Raw genomic sequence first — 27,431 nt, 5'->3', positions numbered from 1 at the left:
ATGAGCATCTATATGTGTTAATAAGTGTCACTATACTCCTTGTTATGGTTGTTGGTATTGTGTCATTTGGTTGTATCATAATTTTCTTATCCAATCCACTCAATTGGATGGATATTTGAGTTGTTTTGATTTTTTTTTTTTTTTCTGTCCTAAATGGTGTTGCTCTGGCCCTGGATGGGTAGCTCAGTTGGTTAGAGCGTTGTCCCAATAGACCAAGGTTTCAGGTTTGATCCCTGGTCAGGGCACACACAGGAATCAACAAATGAATGTATAAGTAAGTAGAACAACAAATCAGTGATTCCTCTCTCTCTCTCTCTCTCTCTCTCAAATCAACCAATCAATAAAAAGTTTTAGATGGTGTTGTCCTGAATTTTCTAGGTAGGCGGCTTACTTAGTCTCTCTACCTGTTATTTTCTTCCTGTGTGGAAAACCTCAAGATAATTATAGTATTCCTCCTGGGCTTGTTGGGTTGTGTCCGTGAGTTAACTTAGGTAACGCTCTTAGGACGTGTACAGAAGAGGGCATAGCAGACTGGTTGTGCTCAATAAAGGCCTTTTTATTATGTACAGGCCCAGAAGGAACTGTCTTTCCTATGTCATGGAGGAGGTTAGTGGGGGAGCCTGGGAAGCCTGATTCCTAGCAGGATGAGGTGGAAGTGGAGAGCAGCCTGGGCTGGATTCCCTAGGTTGAGCAGTTTTGTAGTGGTGTCTTGTCTCCTCAGCTGCAGGGTAAGCCCCCAGGTGGTGAGGGGTCTTCTAAAATTCTATTTTTTACACAGAAGAGGACAGCAGGTGCTCAGCAAAGGCTTGTCACCGTTACTTGACATCTAAGAATGTTAGCAGATGTGTTTCCCATCTAGGCTGGTCTTTACGTTGCCACACATAGCCTGTTCACTGGGAATGTGCCCTGGCTGGAGATCGCCAAGGGCAGCTGACCAAAGTCATTCTGTTCAGCCCACGGAGGACTGGGATGTCCAGGGATGTGGGAAGCTAAGCCTGAAGGGAGCAAGTTCCAGGCCAGCTATTCGCTGGCCCTGTGCCTTTGGACAAGCAGAACTGGAGGTCAGGATGGTGTTGTACAATGGTTAGCTCTGAGCTCAATCTATCAAAGTACTCTTTTCTCCTTGCACTTTACCCTGTTTTATTTTATTCACTCTACATTCCACATTGCAGGCAATCTTATTTATTCACCTGTTTGTCTCCCTCACTAAAAAGGAGGCTTCATGAGGGGAGGGGCCTTGCTTGCTTGGCTTTTCTGCAGTGACTGACTCAAGGGCCCAGCACATGCCTGCCACGCAGCCCTGGAATAAATGTGTTGCATGAATGAGCACTCGGAGCCTGAGTTCAAATCCTGATTGCACCACTTTCTATTTGACCTTGAGCAAGCCATTCAAACCACACCTCCGTTTTCCTGATATTAATCCCTGATATTAAATAGGGATTAATATCAGTGCCTCTCTTTTAAGGCTATGAGGATCGAATGAGAAAATATCCAGGAAGCATTCAGCACACTGGCTGGCACAGAGGGTAATACGGAGAGTAGCAAACATGTATGTATCTTGACAGCCAGACACTGACTTCCACGCTTTACCTAGGTTAACTCTACTCATCTTTATTGCATCTTATTATTATTATTATTATTATTATTATACCATTTTACAGAGGAGCAAACTGGGGCACAGACGTGAAGTAACATATGACCTCGAGACATGATAGCTGTTATTTTATTATTATTATTTTTGTCCAAGATTCCTTCTCAGCTTCTCGTGGGCGATCCTTCTGAAGGGCCGGAGGGATCCTTCGGCCTCGCCCGCCGCGGGCCCGATGGAAAGGGTATAACGGGGCCCGCGCGCGCTTCGTCTGCCTGAGAACCGCGGGCCCGCGCGCGCGCGCGCGCGCGCGCGTGCGAGGGGCTGACAATGCCGCGGGGCGGGGCGGCGGGCCACTTCCTCGCCTCCCATTGGCGCACACGCCCCTTCCTGTCACCCCGGAGCCCGGCCCCGCCCCCGGGCCCCGCCCGCCGCCCGAGCGCCGCCGGAGTGGACGGTTCCAGACGCATGCTAATGAGGGGGCGGCCGCCGCAGCCCATTGGCCCGCCGCGGAGTGTCGGTGAAGTCAGCGCCGAGTCCCAGAAAAACAGAGCGGGGCCAACTGCAGCGTGGAGCGCGAGCGGGGCAGGACGCGCGCTGCCCGCCGCCCGCCGCCCGGCGACCCGCAAGGTAAGCCCGCGCCGCCCGCCCGCCCGCCCGCGCTCCCCGGGTCCGCGGCGCCGGCGCCGGGGCGTGCGCCAGCCCGGCCCCCGCGGGCGGCGCCTTTGTTCCGCGCTCGGAGGAGGCGCGTTTAAAGGGCCAGCTATTGGAAGGACTTGGGGACCCCCTCCCCCCGAGCATCCCCTTCATAGTCACAGGGAAACCATGTCTCTCCCCCCCCCCCCCCGCCCTCCATGGCCGAACCCTCCCTCCTTCCTGTCACTCTTTCAAGGAAAGTTCCCCAGGGTGCGCGGGTTCTGGGAGATGCCAGGGTTTTGGGGTTATTTTTTTGGTGGGTCGGGGTACGTGCGATCATGGCCTCGGTCAGGCAAGAACGCCCGCCAGCTCCAGGCCGGCTGCAGTGTGGGCGGTGGAGGCGGCATCCACGCCCGGGTGGGTCCGCGGGGTGAAGTGAAACTGCCGGGGAGAGCGAGGCTCCGGTGCCGCGGCCCGGGGAAGGAAGGAGCGAGCGAGCGCAGGATGGAGGCATCTCAGGTGTTTCATTCATCAGCATCCTTCCTGGAGGAGAGGGCGGCGGGAGGGGCCGAGGACGCCGGCCTGGCCCAGGGCCCGCCCGAGGGAGCGGGTGCCCGTGTGTGTCCGCGTCCGGGGACCGCGTGCCTGCCACCCGCCCGGGCTCCGTCCCCCGGAGCGACCGGCCGGCCGGCAGCCCGTCCCCGAGCAGATGGGCGGAAAGCGCCTCCCTCCTCCGAATTCCCCGGGCATCCCCGGCTCTCCCCCGGCTGCTTTACGGCGTGGCTTCCTTGATAAGCGGTGGCTCTGTTCAAAGATAGAGGAGGAAAGAGGCTTGAAGTCATTTATATTCCTTTCATGGAGGAATGCACTGTCGAATTCTGCATCTCCCCCCCCCCCCCCCGCATCCGCTGTCGTAAGATGTCTTTGAAATTCAGCAGTGCATGCTTTCTTCAGGCAGACAGGATTTATTACGCGGTTACACTGCTCCGTAAAAGCAGAAGGGATCCCACTGAGAGTGGCTCGCTTTATCCAGACCCCCGGGGTCTTCCCGGCATGTTCTGGCTGAGCCTTTGGATTTTTTGTTTCAAACTGAGCGCTAGGATGCTCCTGTCTGTTGTCGCCGAGCAGACCTGCTGAAATTGGCCGCACTGATCTCACCATCAATAGGAGGGAGTTTATTTAGAGATACCGCGGAACTATCCCGGCCTGCCAGGCATCTGACATCACCCCCCCCCCCCGCCCCTTTTCCTCTCACAAGTGAAGGCCAGGGATGGCTTGTCTGTATCCTCTCCCCTCGTTTGTTTGTTTGTTTGTTTGTTTGTTCTAGCTCCTCTAGATTCAGTTTTGTGTTTTTGGCTTGGTAGTGATCCAAGAGAAGGGAGACATTGTCATTTCAAAGAGGGGTGGGCAGCCAATGTGGACAGGAACCTCAATGACAGAAAACACATCCTGGACATTTTCGGACTCCAGACGTACAGCCCTTAAGAGACATAGGTGAGAGGGGTGGCCGTCTAAGAGGTGAAGGGTGTGTGTATGGTGTGGTGTGGTGTGGTGTGGTAAGGCTGTGAGGGGGGGTGGGAGAAGAGGATGCTGCCAGCAATTTTCTGCCCCACCCTCTTGATGCTCCTTAAATAGCTCCATGCCAGCCAAGCTCTGGTGTCCCAGGCTCTTTCCCCCACCCCAGGGAGGAGTTGGTCCGTTAGTTAGGCACTATTAGAGTTGATGGTTGGTTAGTCAAGGGTTCCTTCTCCAGGATTTCTGGGAGCTCATTTCTCAGCTGGAGGTGTGTTCCCCCGCCCCCAGGAACTATTATAGCTCTGGTGACTTCCCCACAGGGTATTAGCAACTGAAAAGAAATGCTTCCTACCCCATAGGGTGGAGAGAATTGTCATTTTCCATTGGACACCCACCCCCTGTTGGCCCTCCCCTCCTCTGACCTGCTTTTCACTATTCCAGTTGGAGAGTTGCTGTGAACTTTTCTGAAGGGCTTGGGGATATTGGGGGGTGCGGAAGGAGTTAGGGAAAGGACCAGCAGATGGATGCTCCTTACTAGCAAAACAAAGAACTGTTCAGCTCTCTCCTCACTTCCCCTCTCCAAAATAGAGTTCCGTGTAGATAGCAGGGTCTGGGGTTTTCTTTGCAGAGAATGAATGGGCAGGGCTCTCCGGAAAGCAAGCTTTTATGAGGCCGTGTTAGTAATTCCTCTGGTCATTGGATTTAGTTCTAGACTCTTCCCCGGACATGGACATGGATTTGCTGTAGAGGGCACTCACTGGTAACTTAGGATTTATTCTGTCTCTGTGAAAGAGGCAATGGATGGTTTCAGAAAGCTTTGGTGGAGAAGTTTTGGACCAGAAGAAGGTCATTTGGCTTTGATCCTAGCTACCAACCTGCTTTGGGCTCTGGGCTAATAGTGGCTTTTGCTCTCTGGGCCTTGGTAAAGTGGAGGGCTTTGGAGCAGACTGTTTTCCGAGGTTCCCGACAGAATTACTGTTCTTAGATTCAAAAGTACAGTTTGTGGTGGCATTTTTAGATTTTTTTTTTTCTTTCTGTTTGCTAAACTGATGTTCACTCCACAATATTGCTCAATGGCATGAATGAAGCTTTTCAAGACTCAAGCTTCTGTTGGATTCAGACTCACCTTTTTCTTGATTAGTGTGATTCTTGAGGTTTTGTTATAATTATATAAATAATTCAGAACTAGATCTGCCCAGAGGAAGAGGCGCAGACCCTCAGAGTGGGTGGCTGGCTGGGCAGACGAGGGTGGGATGGGAGAATGCTGAGGGAAGGGAGTTGCTATAATTCATTCTCTTTCTCTGTGTGCTTAACTCAGAGGTTAACTTATGGTTACATAGGTGACTGTTAGATATGTAGAACATGAGAGTTGGAAGAGTTCCTCTGTGATTGCCAGGTTCAGCCTCCCTCACTGAGTAACCTGAAGGGTTGGAAGATTTGGTGATTTGTCTGATATCATACAGCTAACAAGATGCAGAGCTGGGCAGAATCCCTAATGGATATAGATTCTAGGTCTTGCACTCTAAATGTATCTCTGAAGCCCCCTCCTCTGGCAGAAGTGATTCTAAGATGGGATAAAGTGAGGAGGACATAGGGAGAGGTTGGAGAAACGGACTGAGGAGGAGGTTGAGGGCAGGTGGGGAAGGGGAAACCAGATATCAAGCTTTGAGGAGAAAGGATGGAACTGGAAGTGGGGAGTGGGGCTCTATCAGCTGTGAAATAGCAGATTTCTGCAGCCCTGAGAGTGAAGTTAGTACAAGAGTCTTGGCTTAGACCAGGGGTAGGGTAAGTGGCCTCAGAGTCCAGCCTGGGGCTGGGACTAACTCGGATCTCCTTGGGAGCGCTCCTGTTGACCCTCTGATTGCAGTATGGAGGCTGCTTCGTTTCAGGGCCAGCTGAGGCCTTTGGAACTACTGGGGCTCACTGAACTTGAACATGTGGCAAGTCAGGTGTGCTGGTGGTGATGCTGGAAAATGCTGAGGTTGGACCCAGTTCTGCTGAAGTCCCAGTTTTTTTTCTTCTTTCTTTCTAATGCAGAAAATGAAAAAAGTTTTCCCTGGAATTTCTTTTCAACTCAAGCAGCATTTTCTCCTCTGACTTCCATTGCACGTTTTTTGAGGTAGTGTTTCATGTACTCCTTTTCAGAGGAGATACTTGGGAATGACTGACTGACTGAATTGCAGCTCATTTGGGGGGAGAGCTAAGTCTCAGAATGTTTCAATGATCAATTAAAGAGCTGTGAATAGTTGTTACCCAACCTGTAACCATTCAAAGGCATAATAGGTGATACTGCTGGAAGTCCATAGCCCAGTACAACAGCTGACCACGTACAGTATAATCCACTTTGGCTAATTTGGAGGCCTAGGAAATATCTCTGGATTTTAGTTGCTCCTTCTTGTTGTGTATAGTTAGGCATGTGTCTGTCCCTTTGTCTCACTATCTTCCCATCAGTTTCCCACATCTTTCTCTTCTGTACATTTCTCTTTCTCTGCTGTTGTATCTTTCTCTTTTTAAAAAAAAAATATTTTTATTGATTTTAGAGAGGAAGGGAGAGGGAGAGATAGAAACATCAATGATGAGAGAGAATCATTGATTAGCTGCCTCCTTTACGCTCCCCACTAGGGATCGAGCTCTCAACCCAGGCATGTGCCCTTGGCCAGAATTGAACCTGGGACCTTTCAGTACGCAGGCTGACGCTCTACCCATTGAGCCAAACCAGCGAGGGCGTATCTTTCTCTTGTGACTCCTCCCCATCCTTTCTTTACTGTCAATGATGTGACTTTGTAGTGTATTTTAATGTGTTTATTATGTCATTAAAATTTCATCTTCCCTTTTTTGTTATTTGAAATCAACCGAGTTCACTCATTTTGAATACGTGTATATGTGGTTTACACACGAAACAAATAAACCAAACCCAATTGAATTGCTTTTTACTTCTGTGTGGTCTTCATTGATCCACCATCCTCTCTTTTGTGGTCAGTAGTGGCTCTTAAAAAAAAAAAAAAAAAAAATTCCCAACTCACTGTCATGTGGCTATTGTTATAACAAAAAACAGCTATAACAATGGAAAAAGTTTCCACCCTAGTATTGTGGACACAAGGGACACCCTCTCCCAAGAGATGTGCCCTATTTCTTGACTTCCTGCCCTAGAAGCCTATCTGCAGTGCATTCTCTAACAGACGCCTGCGCTGTAAGGGCTGGGGTGGGGGTTGGGGTAGCGTGGAACTGGGCTCTTGTTGGTGGGCAGGCTTATGGCCAAGAGAGCACTCTTCGGTCCTTGGAAGTGTCTCTGAGGATCCTTTATAGTGTTCCCTCTGAAAAATTCAGTGCAATGATTTTTCTTTGTTTCCCCAGGCTGAGCTAACCCCCACCCAGCAGGAGCAGCAGCCAGGCCCCTTTGGAAAAGAATAAGTTGCTTCCCAACATCCTGATTCTTGTGGGTTAGGACCCAAAGGGTATCTCGTGGTGGCAGCCACTGGTTGCTGGTGTGAAGTCCCAACTGCTTTGATGGATGCATGCTTCAGCCATTTAAACGTTTCTTCTGACTCTGATTAATCACCCAGAAGATTGAGTCTTGGTGCTCATGATCACCAAGTGAGCCTCCCAAGCAAGAAATCCCCTTGAAGTCTCCAGTTTTTTATGTTAAAAAGTCACATGAGTTTTGGGTTCTAAAATATGTGCTGGTTTTAGTATAAAAGCATTTAAAATGCTTTACTGTTGAGTACAATTGATGGCCCAGGAAAATGTGTTTCTCTCGGGCCTTTACCTGTCCATGTCTCTGCTAAATATTCATATCAGACTCTGTACTCCATCCAGAAAAGCCAGCTGTGGGGTAGGGTCACATCTGGTGGTGTTGAGAACTGCCCCTTCAGCTTTTCCGTTGGTTCTGGCAGGCCCAGCGAGGCCCCCTCCTTCAGAACTCCTACATGTCCCCAGAGACCAGGACTTGTCTGTCCCCTCACCAGAGACCTTTTCTCTTTTATCTGGCTGACTCCTCCTTCTCTTTTAGACTCCCCTGACATCTGAAAGAAGATTTTCTTCCCGAGTTTGCTTTTTAGCAACAGCTGGTTCCCTGTCGGTCTTCTCCACCAGATTGTGAGATCTGGCAAGAGAGAATCTATATTTCATCTTCTTAAAGATGTATATATGTATATACAGTTAAAAGTCAAATAATACCTCAAGGCTGTGCCCCTTCATGCTGGTGATCCACTTCCCAGTCAGTCACCGAACACGATTTTCTATTACTGAAGTAACAAAGTACCATCAACATAGTGGCTTAAAACAACAGATATTTATATTACAGGTTTTTTTTGTTAAGTGTGAAGAAGGGTCTCATTGGGTTAAGATCCAGGTGGTAGCCTGGCTGCATCTCCTCATGGGAAGAATCTAGCTTCTTCCAGCTTCTAGAGGTCACCTGCATTCCTTGGCTCATGCCCCCATTCCTCCCTCTTCCCAGCCCCAGTGGCCAGGTGAGTCCTTCCATTGCATCACTCTGTCCTCTAATAGTCACGTCTTCTGAATCCCTTCTTCCTCCCTCTTCCATTTTTAAGGACCCCTGTGATTACTGCCGGCTCGCCTGGATAGTATAGGGTGGTCTCCCTATTTTAAGGTCAGTTAATTAGCACCTTTAATTCCATTTGCAATTTTAATTCCCCTTTGCTATGTAACATGTTTATAGGGCCAGGGATTAGGACATAAACATCTTTAAGGGGCAGTTATTAAACTTAACCACAGTCATTTCCAACTCTCTTAGTCATTTCTCCTTATATTACTATAATTTGTATTCTATTATAATACTAGAGGCCTGGTGCATGATATTCGTGCACTGCGCGAAGGCGGGGGAGGTCCCCTCAGTCTGGCCTGAGCTCTCTCACAGTCTGGGAGCCCCGCAGTTGATTGCCCTGCCCACCTACCACAGCACCACCAGCCTCTCTCTTTGAGGCGATCGATTGTGGAGATTGCCCAGCAGAGGACGGCCCTGCCCACCTGGCCAGGGCTTTGTGGTTGATCGGCACACAGAGGGAGGCACTGTCCTCCTGCCACTGGCCAGGTAGCCTGGGCCTCCCTCTTAGGGGCAATCATGGAGACCTCCTATCCCCAATTGATTGCCCCACAGAGGGTGCGCCTGGGCCTCCTCTGTGGAGGTGATCGTGGGGTGATGGCAGGGCCCCCAACCAATTGCATTCCATCCCCCTTGGCTGGCCTAGCACCAGTGCGTGTCATAGTGTGGTCTTCCAGATGGTCATTCTGCTGTTCGGTCAATTTGCATATTACACTCTTAATATTATAGATACTAGAGGCCTGGTGTACACGTGCACCAGTGAGGTCTCTTGGCCTGGCCTGTCCCCTCTCACATTCTGGGACCCTTCGAGGGATGTTGGGCTGCAGGTTTCAGCCTGATCCCTGCAGGCTTGTTCCGAAGGACCTCAGTGGTGCACAAATGCATGCACAGGACCTCAGCAAATAAGATCTTTGGTTAATCTCTTCCTGCCGTCCCCTCTCCCCCCTTTCCTCTGAGATTCATCAGTCTGTTCCATGTTTCCATGCCTGTGCATTGAGCGTCTGCCCCCGTGGTGGTCAGCACATGTCATAGCTACCGGTCAATTGGTTGAAAGGTCGCTTGGGGCTTTTATATATATAATTTGTAAGTTGTCTGTTTATAATACTGGTTTCTGGTTGTTCATTTTAGATTTTATTTCTTCATGTCATACTTCTGACTAGAGGAACCCTTATTGCCCTCTTTCCTCCTCCCTTCCCCACATACCGTACTTCCCTTCTTCCCGGTCATCCCATTAAGGTTATCTCACAGTTTCTATGCTCTTTTGAACTAAAGATTCACATCCTTCAGTTTTTGGAAAATTTCTTTGACAGTTCCTTTTCTCCATTTTCTGTGTTTTGTCTCTGGAACTTACATTAGTTGGATGTTGGACTTACTGGGGGTCGAGTTAGTAATTTTAAAATCTTTGATTTTTTTGTTTTGTTTTCCATTTTATTTTTGTTTTACCTGTTGAGAGAAATCTTCTTTATCCTTAATCAACCCTTTTGAATTTCTTGCTTTTATGATTTTGCATGAAACATACTTGCATATTTTACTTTTTAGAATTCCCTATTTTCTGAATGCTCACTTAAAAAAATATGTATATATATAATATATATAAATACATACATATATATATATATATATATATATATATATATATATAGATTTTTTACAGAGAGGAAGGGAGAGAGATAGTTTAGAGAGTTACAAACATCAATCAGCTGCCTCCTGCACACACTCTTCTGGGGATGTGCCCACAACCAAGGTACAAGCCCTTGATTGGAATCGAACCAGGGACCCTTCAGTCCACAGGCTGATGCTCTGTCCAATGATCCAAACCAGTTAAGGCAATGCTCACTTTTTTTTCTTTTCTAAATCCGTTCTTGTTTCATGGGTGCAGTAAGTTCACTTACAATGGGTTTTTGTTTGTTTGTTTTGGGCATTTTTCTGCGGTTCCCCACCTTGTTTTTGTTCCCAAGTCCCTTTTTCTGCTTGTTTTGGTTACTGTATTTCCCACTGGAGCCTTCCTTCCGTGTATGCTGATCATTGAGTTGTCCATTTGTACTTTAAGAGTGAACCCGAAAATGCTGATAGGGCATCAGTGCGACAAGGAAGGGGTTGTTAATTTCATTGTAGGGTAATCCCTTTTTTTGCTGGGGACACCTAGGTGTCAGTGCCTATAGACCTTTCTCTGGGTATATTGGGTTTTTTGGAGAGGAGTTTGCCTGGGGGTGTCATAGCTTGGTTGTCCCGCATTCTGGGAGCCTTGGTGGGAAAGGAGGATGGGTGGATGGATTTTCACTCAATGCATCTATTTTCTGAAAGTTGCCCCCCTTTCTGCCTACCCCTTCCTCCAGTTGTGTGCCCCTCTCTCAACTGTGTCTGAATTTAGAGTGTCTAATGTAATTTGCCTAAACAGGGAACCTCCACCTTCTGCTGGCTAAGGAAGGGGAATCACCAGACTGAGGAGATTGCAGGGGACTCTGGCGTCTGATTGCTCTTTGCACCAACTTTTAGCAGGCTGTCCTCTTTTTTATCCACTCCTGCTTCGTTCAGTCCTTGGCGCCTCCAATTCCTGCGCCTTCTCCTGTTTCTGTGGCATAAGTTGCCACTTGTTGAGTGGTTTCCTCCCGTTTGCACTTAGCAGAGCAGACGAAGCAGAAACCTAAATCAGCTACTGCTTGGTGGTCAGAACTCTGTCTTCCAGAGTTCTGTTGACATTTCTTGCCTGCTGTTGTCTCCTTTTCATTAAACAAAAGAACAGACCTCACTTTTAGTGGGGTTTGGGAAAGAGCAGAAATAAATACGGCTGTTCAACCCTCTGACTTGACCAGAAGTTTGTTTCAGCTCTTCTTTCAAGCCTTCAACTAGTGCCTGACATATAGTATAGTCCCAAGAAATGTTTGTTGAATAATTGAGTGCACGTTTCTAAGATGGCATGCATATGATAGTCATCAGATTTCAAAAGTCCCAAACACACAAGCTTATGAAAGTAAATCCATGTTTTATTCTGAGATAGACATAATAACAGGCAGATTTTGCTACTCTCTGCGCTATCCGATGAGAAGCACGGGGAGACAGTGTAGAGATTATTGAGCTGGTGAGTGACAAGGCCCAGGTGCTGTCTTCAGCCCCATCTCTAACTATTTGGGTCACCTTGAGAAGTCCCTTACCCTGTCTGTGCCTTGGTTTCTTCAGCCTTAAAATGAGCTGCTGGTCAAGATTTGATTCAGGGCCCTGGCTGGGTAGCTCAGTTGGTTAAAGTGTCTTCCTATATGCCAAGACTGTGGGTTTGATCCCTGGTCAAGGCAAGAATCAACCAATGAATGCATAAATATATGGAACAAAACAAATTGATGCTTCTTTCTCTCTTTCTCCACCTCTTCCTCCTTTCTCTCAAATCAATCAATCCATCAGTCAATATAAAAAAGATTGGATTCTGTTTATTGCTCTGAGTGCCTACTATGTGCAAGGCATGGTATATACACCTGTTACAGCATGTCAATGAATGGATTGTGCTTGGCTTATACTGTTCTCCTTACTGTAGTTCAGTGCCATGCACAGTGTAAGGCCTCTGTAAATTAGACCTCTTACTCTTTCTGGACTGTGGGCTCCTTGTATGGACCACATTGTAGTCATCTTTGTATCTCCTATATCTGCCATGGTTCTTGGTGCATAGAAAGAGTACGTCAAGGAAGTATGAAAACGTGAGTTGCTCTCTCGGAAACCCCAGACTCTACTCGAAGAATGAGGCCTCGCTCTCTGGGAGTTCAGCTGCGCATGCCCCGGCTCACCTACAGAGCCCGGGTCCAAATGGTTGATTTCAAAGTCGGCAGAGAGAGCAGTTCTGGTCTGTAGTCTGGACAGTAGAGATTATTCCTCCCAAACAGATTGTAGTTATGTATTTAATCGGCCTCACAGTGTTATGAGTTAAGATCAGATTCATAGACTAGGAAAATGAATGACAGATATAATCCTGCACTTATAGTGTTAAAAAATGTTTAAGCGCTTTTTCGTAACTTATTTTGGTTTTCCCAAACTTGTGAGCTAATTGCTTGGACCACTAAGTAGACTGCTCCGGGGTCTGTGCTGGGCTCTGGGAATGCAGTGATGACCAAGGAGAAGCAGCACCTGAATAGACTAGAGTTCAGTTTTCCAATATGCTACCACTAGCCACACGTAGCCATTTAAATTTTAAATGAATTAAAAGGAAACACAATTTTAAATTCACCTTCTCAGGCACACTAGCCACATTTCAAGTGCCTGACTGCCACATGAGGCTCGTGGCTGCCATATGGCAGCACAGGTCTAGAATGTTCGCATCGTCTCAGGACGTTCTCTTGGGCAGTGCGGGCCCACAGAGCTAGGAAACTGTGTTCCTGGTCCAAGACTCTGTGATGAGCTGTGTTTCACAGTTGAGGCAACTGAGGCACAGAAAAGCCACTTGTTTTAGGCCATGTGGCCGGAGGGGCCTGACGTGGGAACAGATCTCTTGTCTTGGAGTTTGGCTCTTCTCTTCCTGAAGTGAGTTAGGGGGAGAGGGTGATAAGAGTGCACTTGGTCTGCCTGGGTTCACACCCTGGTTCTGCTGCTTCCTGGGGCAGTTACTGCTCTGCGTCAGTTGCCTCGCCTATGAAATGGAGACAACAATGGGACCTGCCTCATAGGATTGTGCAGAGGATCAGATAATCAGTTAGGCAAGTCTTCAGAACAGTGACACATGGAAGTCACTCAGTGGTGCTGGTTGCTGTATTGAGAATGAGAAGTTATTGGCAGAGTCTAGGAGCATTATCGAACAGGAGACTGTGAAAGGGGAAAAGCACACAGGCAGGTGAGGTGAGGCTGTGTTTGTAGAACGAACTGACCACCTGGAGGACGTATAGCCGAATGTTTCTAAGCCAGGGGCTGCTCCCGTCATGTGAGCTGATGTAAAAATGCCAGCATATTCACCAGTCCCTCTGAGCCCCTGTACTCTGCACAAGGACCTTTTGATGTCATCTTCCTCCTTGTCTGCCTCTGCCCACAGCCCTTTCTCCTGTCCCCAAACATCCCTTCTCCCCTCTCTGTATCTTCACGTTGGAGAGATGGGGTCACAGACATGTACCATCACTCCTGTGAGCGAAGGACTTGCCAAAGGAGTGCAGAGGCAGAAGGGCCGGAAGCCCAGGTGGGTCAGCAGTTAGACCCTGGCCTTTTCTCCAAGTTTCTGCTGTGTGGTGATTTGCATTCCCATCATCCCTCAGTCTTGTAAGCAGGCCTGTTTCATGTAGCAAGGCGTCCTAGAGGCGCCCCATTTGTTGGGTGAAGAGAAGGAGAGCTCTGTGTTAGCCCGAGCGATGGGAGGGGCCCCGTGTGATGTGGCTCTTCACTTTAAGAAGTGCTCAATAGCCAGTTTCATTTCATTCATAAGCAAATATCGGTGAGCAGTGTAGACACGGTACTGCCCTCCTGGGGTTTGTTTCTTCATTAACACCAAGAGGGCTGGGCTCTTTCTTATCTTCCCCAGCAGGCATTCAGCAGTTTGCTTCAGGTTTTGAAGTAGGAAGGTTTCCGTATGACAGTGTGTGTGTGTGAGGGAGGGGCGGTGAGGGCACGCTAGACACATAATGCATGTGACATCTCGCCTTGCCCGAGTGAGGCACACAGGACAGCTACCCTGTTTCCCCCAAAATAAGACAGTGTCTTATATTATTTTTTTCTTCCAAAGTTGTGCTAGGTCTTATTTTCAGGGAATGTCTTATCTTTCCATGTGCTAGGTCTTATTTTCGGAGGATGTCTTATTTTCGGGGAAACACGGTAGTACAGAGAGGGCAGTGACGGGCCAGGAAAGACCTGTGAGGAGACGGTTCCTGACAACCTGGGTTCTCGGCGTGGCATGAGCCTGAGGACCAGCACCGTGATCAGGAGGGAGTGCTGGGGCCTTAACCTGTCACTGGCCCTGCCAGCCTCATTCCTGTGAGGGCTTTTCCAGCATGAGTGATGTTCGAGCTCACAGCAGCTGTTAGCAGGAACGAGCCCTTAGATCCAGAAGCACCCTCTGCCTGCTTGTCGATGTGAAAACTCATTGCTCATTTACTACTATATAATGCCTTACGCATCAATTGTTAACATCAGCTCGCAGGCCGGCAGGTAAGCTTGGATTCCTAGTCTGAAGGGTCACTGGGACGTACCTTGTGCAATCCAAACAGCTCCCCGTACTGCCGGGAATCTGTGTGGAGCCTGGTGTCTGTGTACACGAGGGTTTCCTTGACTGGCGTGTGATTCGTTGGCAGATTGCTTCTCCGCGTAGTGTTTGTCCTTAGTCGGAGCAGAGCTAGTGTTGGGTCAGTGTTTTCTGTGAGCGCGGCATGATGGTCAGGGGTTGTAAGTGCTTGTCACAAACTGACAGGAAAGTGGGAGCATTTTGGGGGGCATTGATGTCAGGGGGTATTTCCAAGATGATTGTAACCTACACGCACTGCTGACTCTTCTGTGCTTGGGTTTCTCTCTGTGGACAATGCACACAGGAGGCCGGTGGTAGGAGGCCGGGCGGGATCTAGAAGCCAGGGATGAGGTAAGAGAGGCCGGAACTGAGCTGGGAGATCTGAGCCGCTGCCCCAGTGGCCCGGGCAGTGGGCTTGAGATCCGGCCAGGGATCTGGACGGAGAAGCCAGGGCAACGTAGGAACTGGGCTGCTGTAAGGAACATGAGTAAGGCTCTGGAGAAAGCAAAATCCCAGCAGGGTCAGAAAATAGAGTCCTGGGGCTCGGGAGTGCCGAGGCCTAAGCAGGGTTTGGTGGTGGTTGCCAAAAACCAGGCTGCCCGGCCCACAAGCCTGGGCCAGGCAGTCTCAGGCCTTTTAGGACTCTTTTGCTTGCTTTGTGAGGCCTTTATGCTGGGCATGGCACAGGAGTGAGCCAGCACTGGCAGGTGTGAGGGGGGGAGACCCCCCAGGAACTGGGAAATGTTAGTCATGCCTGAGCTCTGACAGAAGATACAGCTCCTCCTGGAGACAGCTGCCGCGGGAGGAGGCCCGCCGCCCGCCAGCCTGCGTCAGGCTCTATGGTCCTGGTCTTGTCTTTAATTATTCAAGTCGTGGGCTATTTAAATGCTCACCTGAAGCCTCACTGTAAATAATGTTCCTTCTTGGAGCTCCGGGAGAGAAGAGTTTTGCGGCTGTGGTTCTGGATTGCCCAGGCTGCCCCCTTAAGGAGCAGGCACCTGGCAACCAGGAAGCCAAGGATGCCGTTGACGGTGGGTGCACACCCCCAGACTGTCTTTCGGATTGGCATTTTATTGGTGTGAGTAGGGAAGGAAGTCGCCGTGCTGTTACATGATGTGAAATATTTAACACGCTCTTTAAAACATTAAACTGCCCGGGAGCCTTTGATTGGTGGTGCCCATGGCAACGTGCATGGTTTTCAGAGGTGTCTTCCTGGGCTTTTGGGCTCCTTAGAGGGAGCAGGGGTCCTGTCTGGGGGAGGACCGGGCAGAGGCAGGGCTGAGTGACCCCTTCAGAGGTCTGCAGCGGGGTGGGGGTCCTGGCAAGTGGAGAGGAGAAAACGGGAGAGGAGAAGGCGTCATCCTTTGGGGGCTTGTTCGCTCCTTCACTTTGCTGGCCTCTGTGAGTCCTGGCGCTTACGCCTCTCCGTCCACCTCAGGGCTTATTCCCATTCCTTAGCCTGCAGTGCGTTTTCCTCCCTTCCCCCGGTTAGCGGTTAGCGCTGCTCCTCCTCCAGAGTCACCTGGAGCAGCGGAGGGGGCAGCCTCTCTGACGCTTCGGAGCAGGATAAACCCTCCCGTGTGAGACTCATGAGCATTCCTCACAGCACCATCTCAGCTGCGTTGTCCCACTTGGTTAGAACATCATTGTTTCTGCCCAGCCCACCGCTCAGTAGGATGGGTCCGTGATGACAGTGGCCAGGCTGTTTCTCTTCACCATTCTACCCGCAAAGCTGGCAAGTCCTGGCCCCAGTAGCTGTTGTCTATCTGTGGTGTAAGTTAGTTCATTTAGTAGGTTTTGGGTTCTGTACCAGAATCTGGGAAAACAGAGAGAATAAACCTCCTTTGCTGTCCTCTTGTTTGTAAACCAGAGCAGTGGGTGAGCTCTCAGGATACCCATTGAGGGAAGGAAGAAAACTTCCCAGTTAAAGCTCCACTTATTCTTTAATTCAGGCATAGAACAATGTAGCTTTCCTACTTACAAAACAGAGTTGTTAAGTTATAAGTGAGTTTGCTCAATGCTATTTTACTACCGTGTTTCCCCGAAAATAAGACCTAGCGCATGGAAAGATAAGACATCCCCTGAAAATAAGACCTAGCGCAACTTTGGGAGAAAAAATTAATATAAGACACTGTCTTGTTTTCGGGGAAACAGGGTAATAGAAAAGTGTGACCAAAGAGTTGAGTGACCACTGGTCTGAAGGGAGACGTAGGCACATGAAAAGGTTTTTGTGTCAGAATGTTATAAGCACTAAGTAAGGGCGAGTACAGGGTACAGTGGGGGCCATGCAGGCAAAGGCAGGGAAGCTGGAACTGGACCGGAAGAGGGGGGCATTTCTGATAGAGGGCAGAGGGACCACACATGCAGAGGCAGGGAAGGCTTAGTGCATTGGCTGAAGAGCATATATTTCATTTTATGTAAAAAAATATACATATTTTTATTGATTTCAGAGAGGAAGGGGTGGAGAGGGGAGAGAAAGACAGAGAGAGAGAGAGAGAGAGAGAGACAGAGAGAGAGAGAGAGAGAGAGAGATCAATGATGAGAGAATCATTGATTGTCTACCTCCTGTACACCCCATTTTGGGGATCAAGCCTGCAACCCAGGCATGTGCCCTGCCCTGGAATTGAACCAGGACCTCCTGGTTCATAGACTGATGCTTAACCACTGAGCCACGCCATTCGGGCTAGGGCATATATTTGAACAAGGCTGGCTGGAGTATAAGGCAGAGGGAAGGCTTGCTAGAAGCCCCTCTGGATCTGGGAGGGATCGAGATTGGGAATACCAAGGTGGATGAGCCTGGGTCCTGGTCTGCAGGATGGACATAGGGGAGAGAGACTGGTGCCAATGGGCCTTAGGAGGGCGACAGCACAGTGAGTGCCTGGAATTCAGAAAAAGATGGATATTTTTGGTTAGGAGGGATCAGGCCTGGTCATGATTTTTAAAAATCTCCCAGGCCCAAGGTCATTCAGCCCCCTCTCTTCATGTAGAAGTGGGAGGGGAGAGGCCTGGGGATTGACTGTAAGCTCTTTCAGGCCCGTCTCAGGGTTAGGCTTCTCTATAAAGTTCTCCTTCATCTGTTCCCACCCGGTGAGATTTTTACCATAATGTCATTTAGTTTCCTCCATATTTTCTGGGTCACAAAATTGTACATGAACAAGAAAATGGAGTATGGTGTATGTAAATATACATATTTGATGTGTTTATTTAACCGGTGTAATCATATATACACCTTTCTTTTCTTTTTTGTTTTTAAGTCCCAGGGCTTGAAGTAATTATGTAATTAGAATCCACACAGAGTATGGCCAGATAAGGTGTAATTAAAGAGGAAAGCCTAATTTTGGAAGAATGATAAGAGGTCATTTGACTCAGTCTGGGCCCAAATCCAATCTTGGAAGAACAGTAAGAGGTCATTTGGATGTACAGAGCTTGAGGCCACCCAGGAGCCCAAACTGGCCTGAGAGTTGGACAGATTCTGTTTCAGTTCACTGTGAAAGCTGTTCATTGAGCATTTATTGGTATAGGGTGTTGTGGGAGGTCCAGCCATGAGTAAAGAAAAGGCCTGGGTCCCGGAGGACACCAGGGGACATTGGCTGGAGAACAAGTAGGAGGTCCCAGGTGTAGAAGTGAAAACACCAAAGGGTGAGGGGTGCGGGAGGTGGGGTGGTGGGGTGGAGAAGGATTCACAGCGTAGGTAGCCTTTAATAAATGCCTTGAACAGTAAGGAGCATTTCAAGAGCAAGGATAAGAACTTTCTGGCATATTGGAGGCACTCAGATAATATTTGTGGAAAGAATGCCAGGCTGAGTTCGGAGGTAGAAGGAGCATGGCCAAGTAGCTGGGCAGCCATTGCCGTTTGGTGAGGGTAGAGCTCAGATAGCTCTGGTGGTCCGGTGACAGCAGGGGCCAGGAGGGCTTAGGCACCAGGCTTTAGGCAGTGGCGACTGAGCGAGAGGAGTCAGGGATTGCCGCGGACCGTAGAGATCAGGGGAGGTGTCCTCGTGGAGGGGGTCTTGGACAGAGCCTGGAAGGATCATTGGATACGGGAGAGGGGAGAAGGTAAGATTTGCCCAAGGAGGGGAGTGATGGGCAAAGGTCTAGAGAGGGAGCTGAGAGGTGATCATCCAAGAGAGAGGGGAGGGGGCAGAGGGGAGCAGGCCGGTGCTCTATCCACTGAGCCAAACCAGCTGCAGGGGTCCTCAAACTTTTTAAAGTGGGGGCCAGATCACGGTCCCTCAAAGAGCTGGAGGGCCGGACTATATGAACTATAGTACTAATTCCTACTGTAACACCTCGGCTACGCTCACTGCCCAAAAAACCTGGCGGGCCGGATCAGACTCCTCTGCGGGCCGCATGTGGCCCGCGGGCCGTGGTTTGAAGACGCCTGAGCTAGGGCTATCTGCAGCCTTTTTTTTTTTTTTTTTTAAATCACTGAAGGATTACTGGTCTTGGTGATACGAAGAGGAGAAAATAAGGCAAGGAAAGAGGTAGAGGTGACTGCAAGCTTCCTCGCCTGGGAGAGTGGTGACACCTGAGACAGGAGGGGCCCAGCTAGTGGGAAAGAGGGTGTGGGCAGAGGCACCAAGCGAGCCTCTGGTGGCTGGAGCCCGGAGACTACTGCTCTATCCCCAGCTCTGCCCCTGAACTTGCGGGGAGATCTGGGCCTATGTCTTTATCTCCCAAGCTCCGTGTTTTATCAGGAGGCCCCTCTGCTTGTGGCTCAAGCTCATCTCACACAGTGGAGTCGTTAGTCCTGGGGCTCGGGCAGGGGGAAGGGTCTGGGCTGGAGAACTGTGAGGCTGTTGCATGGAGGTGAGAGAAGAAACCGCCCGGTCCTCTTCCTTATTTTCCTGGAGTGTGGCCGAGGTCAGTGCTCCATTCTGGGGCGGCACAGGGTTGGGTAGTTAATCTTCCTGAATTCACTGAAAGGAGATTGTCAGGGCAGGGAACTGGTCATCAGTGAACCCCTTACCTTCCTGCTCTCCCCTGCCCCACCCCACTCTCCAAGCCCATCTTTGGGAAACTTAGGACTTTGGACCTTTAGAAATAGGGTTTTGCAGAGAAGACTTTCTGGCAGAGGAGGGCTTGGGCAGAGCATGGGAAAGGACTGAAGGAAGGCTTTCCAGAGGAGATAGACAGGGATTATGTTACAGAATTTAAAATAGTCCAGACAGAAGGCATATGCTTTTTGAGTACCTTGTGTGTGTACCAGCTCTGTACCAGCTTTCATGATCTTTGTTTCATAATCTTTCCATCATTTCTGCTCTCTACTGTACCATCTTACAGAAAAGGCAACAGGATTAGAGAGATGAACTAATCTGTCCAAGGTCTTAGGGCAACAAATACCCATTTCTGCATTCTGCAATCACTATATTCTACTGGCTTTTGGGGGAACCCAGGGAAAAAAATAGAATGATTTGTCTTTATGATCCTCATTCTTAGTTAAGCACTTACTTGAGATGTGGTCTGCCATCCACATGGCAGCATCCCAGTATAGGGCAGCACCTCAGAGACGGATAGGGCACTCGGAGCTCAGCGGCCGTCATTTTACAGACTAGGAAACTGAGGCCCAGAGAGGAGGAGGGATATGCCAAGGTGAGGGGCAGCATGGGAATGAGAGCTGGAAGAGTCTTGAGACGTTGAGACTTTTTGGCTTTTTTAAGGCCTCCCTGTGGGAAAGTTTGTGTATAAGCGACAATGGAAACCTTTGTCAGGGGAGCTGGTCTGGGCAGGGTTGGATCTGAAAGGTCCTCTGTGTGTGTGTGTGCTCTCGTTCCTTCACTTTAACCTTAGATGCCTTTGAACCAGCAGGAAAGGATTCCTTTAGACCAAAGGTTAAGACCAAAGGCATTTAACAGGTGGAAAGGGCAGAGGAAGGAGGGAGAAGATCAGAAGCCACAGAAATAGAAGACTTAAACTCCAGGCTTGGCTAAATGGAATGTTCCAGGCCTGCAAATAATCTCCAACGTTTATTGAATACTACTTACTCATTGTGCCAGTCAATCTTTATGTCATTTTATGTAACTGCCATGACCTCCCCTTGAGGTGTAGGGGCTGTTTTGTTTTTCCCATTTTACAGATGAAGGAACTGAGGCTCAGAGAGGTTGAGTGACCCACCTAAACCCACGAAGTTATAGGACATAGAGCCAGGACTCCAACCTAACCTCCTAAGCTCTCTGTAGGATTGGGAGCTCCAGCTGTCTTCGGTAGTAGTTCTTGGCCACAGGCAACCTTACCCCTTGGGCACATTTGACAATGTATGAAGACATCTTTGATTGTCACAGTTTAGGGGATGCTGGGTAGAGATGCCAGTAGCATCCTTAACATTTTACAATGCATAGGACAGCCCACAGCAAAGAGGTGTCCCACGCCAAATGTGGGGAAACCCTGTCCTTTGGGGACCTGGTTATATCTTTAGCTCGGAGTGCAGGGCTAGTGCAAGGCCATCTGGAAAGAACATCTGAGGAACCTGAGTTACTCCTTTAGCTCCAGAGACTTACGTTGTATGTTAGTGAATGTTTGCAGTGTGGGCCCCTTGCAAGGCTGAGTTCTGAGGGGCCAGGGTGGTGGTAGTGTGGATGAGGCCAGGAAGAAACATCCCAGCAAGGCGTGTCAGCCAGGGTGGCTCAGGGCTGCAGAGAGCTGGGCAGGTGGCAGGTGTGCGGAGTCCTGTCCAGGCTGCTGAGGATTGACTTGATTGTTTCTCTGTGTGTGACTGAAATAAGAACTCAGATCCAGTTAATCGTCTGTTTTATTTTTTCCTTCCTTAAATGCCTCTATTAAATGATTGCTATGATGAGGCACCATGGGAAAGGCCTGAGAAAAGGGTATGCATGTTATGAATGTACTTGGATTCAACTATGCTGCTGGCCAAGCGCCTTGGCTGCTAGTTACTGTTTAACTCTAGTCTGCCCCATGCCACTTAGGGCAGAAAGACAAACAAATTTGGGGAAGTCCCAGGACTTGGCCTTCACTTGAGCTTCTGCGAGCAGCTTTACCTGAGCATTGCTGTGGTTGAATAGGTCAGACCGGGTAGCCTCATGGCCTGAGGGATGCTGCTGGGGCAGACCTGAGGAAGGAATTGCTTTACCTCCTCTGCTCTTACTGCAGGTCCCTCTTCCAGGTCAGACACAGAAAAGGAGGGTCTGGGCCCTTCTCTCGTGAGGAGTACATCACCAGATAAGGTTTTTCACCTCAGTAGCAGGCCTCCCTTTGTCGTCCTGTAGCCCTCCTTTCCAAATTTCCTACCATGGTGCCCTTCGAAACCCTGCTGGCCTCACTGGTAACAATCACCCACTTCCTGTCCATCACCTGGGCCCCACCCAAAGACCTCCTCTCCAAGTGTCTAGCCACTGCAACATCAGGGTCACCTCCCTCCTCCAGACACCTCCGCCCAGTGACTCCTCTGGTCCTTTATCTAGTTGTTAGGTTCTCAGGGTCACCTTCTGACCTCTGCAGTGGCTCAGTCACTACCAGCTGTGTGCCCTTGGTGAGTGAGTCACTTAACCTGGAGAAGGGGCACAGTGTTGAATCAGGTGACTTCAGTGCCCGTCCAGCACCAATGTCGGGTGAGAGTCAAAGTTGTAGAACCTGGCCAGTGGGCAGTCATGTTTCCCTTTGATCCCTTTGATTCATGAGAGCTCAGAACTGGTGTAAGGAAACTGTTTTCAGATTAAATAAATAAGCTTTTTCATATTAGTTCTTTACTCAATAAATGTTTGTTGAGTGCCTGTTATATCTAAGGGTGTGTGATGTGTTCAGGGCTGGAAGATGGGTGTCTTGGGCTTTGCCTTCAAGGAGCTCACAGCCTTGTGGGTGGAGGGTGAGGTGTCTGTACAAAACCACGGCAGAGTAGACTCTAGCTTCTAGTCACCCTGTGCCCATCCTTGGTACCAGCTGTCACAATTGTGTACCAGTACACACACACACACACACACACACACACACACACACACGGATTCCACTACAGGTGGACTTTTTTCAGTCTTCTTCATTATGTGTCTAACATAATGAGCAGTCGGTAAAGATTTGTTAAATGAATGTAATAAGGAATGGTACCATTTGACTTGGGATTTGAAGGGGACATAGGAGGAGAAGAGGCACATTACTGACTGGCCAAGGATGGGGAAAGACAGAGGTAGGAGGAGAAAATGGCGTGAGCCAATGCACAGAGGTAGTGAAGCCTGAGGCATGCTGGGTAACGGCCAGACCATTGGGGTTGGAGCATGTGGTATGGTCAGGATGCAAAAAGTGTGGAAGGTAAGCTGGGCCAGATGGTGGAGTGTCTTGAGTTCAAGCTTATACTAAAGGGACTGGATTTGTCCTCTAGTAGGACGACCTCACATTCCAGTTCCTGGGGTGATTATGGATAGTGCCCCCTTTCACTCTCAAGTGCCCTGTTTGGGTGAACAATTATATGATTCTGTGAGGAGCCCTGAGGGTTCATAGTGGGACATGGTCAGCTGACCTCTGGGAGGCAGGAGTTGAGGCATTCTCCAGTCCCTGTGTTTCAGGCCTGAGCCCCAGGAGCGGCAGTGTGAAGGGAGGAGACGGTGTCAAAGGAGACTAAAGTGCCAAAGTGCCAGCAACATCTTTCAGGGGCTCCAGAGCAGCTCTCCCAAAGACAGACCGTCCTAACGCTCAGGCATCCTGGAGGCGCGCTTTCCAACCTGAGTTATGACTGATGAGAAAAAAATACGCGTGTGTCTTTTCTGAGCAATTAAAAGTCAGAGGAGCTTCTCCCAGGCTCTGAGACGTTCTGGTGAAACGCCCTGGCATTCACTCTCCCAAACCCCAGCATTGTTCCTTGGAATTTAAAATAGGTTATGAATGTGCCTGATGTCAGGAAAGATAAATCTGTGAGGAGGACTGTAGTCAATACATTTCCTTTTTAAGTAGAAACAATATAAAGAGCTTGATTCAGCCCGGAATCAATCTCACTTTGTTGCCATGATTGTGTAAAACCTGAACTGCTTTCTGTCTGTCACTCTGTTTATATCCCCGGCGTTCCCCATGCCCGCGGCCGCGCGGAGTCCAAGCCTTTTTAGGCCATGCACAGCGCTCCTCGCGGCTGCTCCCTTCGCCGCAGAGGGCTGTGCTGTGAGAGGTGACTTCATTACTGTCTAGGGGTGGCTATTCCTTAATCCCCCCAAAGGAACTTTTTTTTTTTTTGTCCAAGAGAGTTAGAAGGCTAAATTCTTGGGCTTTTTTTTTCCTTCTTTTAAAAAGATTGTTACATTTTCAAATAGTTGATACAGATGGTTCAAAAAGCAAAACACTATAAAAATGTACGCATGGAAAGTTTTCATTGTTAGCCTATGATGTCTACTTCACTCCCTCTCCCAACCTGGACCCCATTAGGTGGGCTGAACATACATTCCAGTGTGCCCATGACATGACAGTCCTAGTTTATGTTCTTTGTGCCAGTGGGTGATCAGAAACACCCTCTCTCATTCTCAAAAGTGTCCCTAATTGGGTGATAACTGATACCTTTCCCTACAGATGGATAATCACTTTTATTAGTATATATATATTTACTAGCATTATTATTAGTATACACACACACTAGCATTCCTCTAATAGTTCTATATGCAGACATACACATAAAGTGAGGGGTGACTGACACTGCCTTTGTCATTTCACAATAGGCCCTGGAAAACCATATCCGTGGAAATGGAGTGTCCTCATTCCGCTGAGCTATCTTTAGCTAGCAGTGTTTGTGGAGACTGTCAGGCAGTCTTTTCTTTGGTTTATCAATTTAATTGCTGTTTAGGAGTGGCCTCTGTTTACATAGGGAGAAACAAAAGGCTGTGGGAAATGAAGCTAGCTTCCTTCATTAGGAAGGCCAGTTCAGTAGTGAACTCATCCAGGAAGACCTTACGAAGCACCAGCTTTCTGCCTAAGATGGTGCCAGGCAGGTTGAACTCATCCAGGAAGACCTTACGAAGCACCAGCTTTCTGCCTAAGATGGTGCCAGGGCAAGTGCTTCAAGATCCAACTCAGATGCCCAGCCTTCATGAAGACATCCCGGATTCCATGGCCAGAATTCTTAGCATCTCTGTCCATCCACTGCTCATTCATCCAGCCATGGTCCATTTCAGCAGCCAGCATTTCTGGTGCTTCCTTCCATTCGCTGAGTACAACCGGCATTGCACAGGTGCTAGGACCTGTGCTAGAGATGTGGAGATGGACAAGTGCGCTCCTGCTGTGGGAGACAGAGACGTGAGCGCACGGGCAGTGGTTTATCTAGGCCCGTGGTCGCCAACCTCATTAGTCAACAGAGCCAAATATCAACAGTATTGAAATTTCTTTTGAGAGCCAAATTTTTTTAAAAAATATATATTTTATTGATTTTTTTACAGAGAGGAAGGGAGAGGGATAGAGAGCCAGAAACGTCGATGAGAGAGAAACATCGAACAGGTGCCTTTTGCACACCCCTTAACGGGGATGCGCCCGCAACCAATGTACATGCCCCTGACCGGAATGGAACCCGGGACCTTTCAGTGCGCAGGCCGACGCTCTACCACTGAGCCAAACGGGTTTCGGTGAGAGCCAAATTTTTTAAACTTAAACTTCTTCTAATGCCACTTATTCAAAATAGACTCGCCCGAGCCGTGGTATTTTGTGGAAGAGCCACACTCAAGGGGCCAAAGAGCTGCATGTGGCTCGTGAGCCGCAGTTTGCCGACCACGGATCTAGGCAACTGGTGTCCTGCAAAGGCCTTTCGAAATCAGCGCCTGCCCCTCCTTTCTATCTTTTTCCCCCATGCTAAGTGGTCTCTGTCCCCCCTCCATCCATTACCATGGCCATGGTGAGAAACCTCCTAACGCTGACTGATGTGGAAAGAGAGCTGTGTGAAGGGGAGCCCTGAGCCCCACCCGCTGTGATCGTGGTTTCTCCCTTGGAGTGAGGGGTGTGGGTATTTGACATTTCAAACACAGTGATTTCAGGAGTCAGCCTGGTGGCTCAGCCAGCTCCTTTTTTTATCTTCTAATAATACAGCTTCCCCTGCAGTTTTCTGGTGCCGCAGAAGGTGACCGGTTCAGGATAAGAAATGGCCAGGCCAGGGAAGTGATCTTTTAATAAAGTGGAAAGGGCCATTGGGATTGCTGGGTCGGCCAGCTGGATGGCCACGAGCCACTCTGGCCTGTGCCCTGTCACCAAAGGAGGCCCAGGCATGACTCTGGCTGTAGCTGCTGAGGGAAGGAGTCGTCAGTCGGGTTGTAAGGAAGAGGGTTGTGGCTGAATGTTAGCAGATGTTTTTCTATGACTGTGCAGAGCAGCCTTTTGTGGGAAGAGGTGAGATTTGACAACCACATTCCCCTCTGCTCCCCTCATCTGTTCTTCCTGCAGTAGCTTTTCACAGGAAATAGGCAGAAGGATGGTGTGTGTCTGGAAAGTCCATTTTGGACCAATGCTTAGTGTCAACTGTGTGCCTGGCCCCACTGGGTATCTCTGCCTTCCATTAAAGCAGTGGTCCTGAAACTGGGGAGCCCCACAGACAGTTAAAAAATGCATATTACTCCCTACTGGGACCCAATAATCGGTATTTTTTATGTGTTCTGTAGGTTTTATCCAGATATTTTAAGCTACAAGGAACAAACTCCAACTCAGATTGGCTGACAGGGAACATCAGTGCCTCTCAGACAACTCCGAGGCCCACAATTACGTGGACTGCAGAGTGAATTGTGTCCCCTGGGGGTGTACAGTGGGGCGGTTCTGAACCCCGAGATAGGGCAGGCCTCAGGATTGATGGCTTCAGTGGTTTCGTGATATCAACAAGGCCCCCGATTCTTCCCCTCTCTGCCATCTTGGTGATGCCTCGTCTGTAGGCTGGGAATATGATTGGCATTTCTAAGCACCTCAGGCACACTGCCATCCAGAGGAGGAAGGGAGGCGTAGATTGATTTCTGGCTGAAGCATGATGCCTCCTTGGCTGGGGCTGCCCCTGAGCCAATCACTGAAGGTGCTTGTACTTTGGGAGCTGTCTGGGGAAGGGGTGGGCACTCTAGCAAAGTGGAGGCTCTGTTGGAAGGAAGGAAGGAAGGAAGGAAGGAAGGACGGACGGACGGAAGGAAGGAAGGAAGGAAGGAAGGAAGGAAGGAAGGAAGGAAGGGAGGAAGGAGGACTGGGAGCTGGGAAAGCATCCACAGGCCCCGTGCACAGGTGGTTTGCAGACCACACGCCAAGGTACATTGCGTCACGTCATCCTGAGCAGTGGTAAGGTTATCTCTGCTGTGCAGATGAGGAAATGACACTCACTGAGCTTCAGGGACTTGTCTTAGATAACACTCCCGGAGGTTGTGCGGGTTGGGAGTGAGGGAACGGCTGTTTGAGAGGTCCTTTAGCCCTAGGAGAGCAATCATCCCTTTCTCACACCTTCCTGAGGTCTCCAGGCAGCCCCTTCATTCCTGATTTCTCCCCCACAACTGTGGTTATTCATGCAGCAGGCCTTCCTGAGTGTTTCCTAGGGGAAGACTTCTCCAGGCATAAGACAAAAGATATATTTGCCACCCCCACCCCCACATAGTCTGTGTGTGACCCAAAGCAGTTGACATAATGATACCAGCTCAAATTTTGGGGGGCTACCCACTTCAGCCCCCTGTGCTAGGTATAGTGCAGACATTATCTCTAATCCTGGCAACAACCTCTGAAGTTAGGTCTTTTTTATTGGTGTGTTTTTTTTGTTTTGTTTGTTTTTTGTTTTTTTAACGAAGTACTTTAAAAAATATTTTTATTGATTTCAGAGAGGAAAAAGTGAGAGATAGAAACATCAGGGATGAGACAGAATTATTGATTGGCTGCCTCTTGCACACCCCCCACTGGGGATCAAGCCTGCAACTGGGGCATGTGCCCTGAGTCAGAATCGAACCATGACCTCCTGCTTCACAGATCAACGCTCAACCACTGAACCCACCAGCTGGGCTTATTATTCGTGTTTTATGGATGGGGAA

At 49.1% G+C, this 27,431-nt stretch overlaps 1 protein-coding gene across 50 annotated transcripts in view; it reads left to right on the top strand.

Annotated features, from left to right (window-relative positions):
* The first annotated feature begins 2,071 nt into the window (after window positions 1-2,071).
* Window positions 2,072-27,431, top strand: part of SORBS1 (sorbin and SH3 domain containing 1) — a 210,608-nt gene continuing 185,248 nt past the window's right edge. For 21 of the 50 annotated variants that reach the window (XM_036438666.2, XM_036438664.2, XM_036438668.2 and 18 more), the window contains exon 1: window positions 2,092-2,218. The gene's annotated coding sequence lies outside the window, so the exon portion shown is untranslated. Of the gene's footprint in view, window positions 2,219-27,431 lie in introns of all 50 variants that reach the window. The other 29 variants (XM_045581948.1, XM_045581935.1, XM_045581939.1 and 26 more) reach the window with 14 other exon arrangements.

Source organism: Pipistrellus kuhlii, unplaced genomic scaffold, assembly GCF_014108245.1.
Source record: "Pipistrellus kuhlii isolate mPipKuh1 unplaced genomic scaffold, mPipKuh1.p scaffold_m20_p_15, whole genome shotgun sequence".
Taxonomy (NCBI): Eukaryota; Metazoa; Chordata; class Mammalia; order Chiroptera; family Vespertilionidae; genus Pipistrellus; species Pipistrellus kuhlii.
This window is presented reverse-complemented; position numbering and strand designations above follow the sequence as displayed.